We start from the raw sequence: 1615 nt of genomic DNA, 5'->3' as shown, positions 1-1615 counted from the left end.
CCGCGCGCCGGCCGCGAGCCAGCGAGCGCCCGCCCTCCCTCCTGGGTTCCCAGAGCTCGCGTGCGCCTGCGCCGCCCCAGGGGGCGGCGCCCAGCGGCCGGGCGGGGCCCAGCGGCGTTGGCCCGCCCCCTTAAAGGGTCCGGTCCTATTACTCCTCCCCCTTCGCCTCCCGTTCGCCTCCCCTCCGCCTCTGGCCCATTCCCTGATGACCCCTACACCGGAGGCCTGGCTTGTGCCTTCCTGGTGGTGCCAAGGAGAAAGTGGTAGGTCCCACCGAACAGACGTGGGCCGGGCCATGAGCACTGGAATGAGAGTCTAATTCTAAGTAACAGATCAGCTGCTGCTGGTGCACTGAGCGTAAAAAGCTACTTACGCCTGGCCTCGGTTGCAGGGGCTCTATGAGGAGCTTGAATTGGAAGGCTTCCAAGAACACACTCCACTGAGAGTGGGGCTCGGATTCTCATTCTCTGCAGCAACCCAGAAGCCTAGGGACCTGGGCCATCCTCTCCCTAAGGCCAAAGGAGAGAAGAGTTTGTCTCCCGCCTGTGGTGCTTCCCCCTGAGGACTCAAGCGGAACCCCAGAACCTGCCCCAGGCAAAGGCCCTCCGCCTCCCTGCACTGCGCCCTTTTGGGCCTTGCTATCCTTTGTTTGTCCCCTCCAAAATTCACAGGCTGGGACTTGGTTGTGTCCTAAAGGTGTTAAGCAAAAGCTTCATCCCTCCATGATGTCCCAGGGTGAGACCTTTGGCTGTGATGAGGTCACTGGTTGGGACCCCATGACTGAGCTCTGATGGGCTTATAAGCATCAGGAATGAGACCAGAACAAGAGAGAGAAACTTGTGGATACCGACCATGCTCCACTCTGCTCCAAGTTCAGTTTCCTGCTGTGTTCAGATGCCTTTGGACTTCCCAGCCACCAGCATCAGGAGTTAATAACCCTGTACTTCTTTATAAATTACTCAGCTCCAGTATTTCTGTAAGCTGCAAAACGATGGACTAAGACAGGCTCCTTCCCACACCCCCCAAGAAGGCGCGAGCTCGGAGCTTCGATTCCCTTTGCAGCCGGCCAAGCAGATCCCAATCTGGGTAGACACAGCCCTGAGCATCGGAGCTTAGAGCCCAAAGGCTTTTACTCACCCTGTCTCCCCCATAAAATGGATAAAATAATAAAACCACTCTGGATTGAATTAAGGCTCAGACATCAGGGCAATCAGCCATCCGAATGGCTCTTTCTGCATTTATGCTGCCCTGGAAAGAGGATGAGTTTCAGACACCGAAGCAGAGCCTAGTCTGGCTGGGTTTGGGGCACAGTGCCTTGCCCTGTGAGGCGTGCGGGGGCTGCCTACTAACAAATGATTTAGTATGTGACAACCGCCCTGCCCCAAGGAGCGACCCTACCTCAGCCCAGAGATGGTCTGGCAGGAGGACCTGACCCCGCCTCTGAGCTTAGCCAGCCCAGCCCCTGCTATTGCCTGGCCTAGGGGGAGAAGGTCTGGAGGACAAAAGATTTGGGGGCAAGACCCTGAGAAGGGTTCTCTCCCAGCCTCCCTGACACTACCGCGGCAGTGACAGTTGCTCAAGTTAACAGAGCCTTGCATTTACTCTCCATCCCACC

This window comes from Tupaia chinensis, unplaced genomic scaffold (genome assembly GCF_000334495.1).
Source record: "Tupaia chinensis unplaced genomic scaffold, TupChi_1.0 Scaffold000515_1, whole genome shotgun sequence".
NCBI lineage: Eukaryota > Metazoa > Chordata > Mammalia > Scandentia > Tupaiidae > Tupaia > Tupaia belangeri.
The sequence above is the reverse complement of the archived record's forward strand: the minus strand, read 5'-3'. Positions refer to the sequence as shown.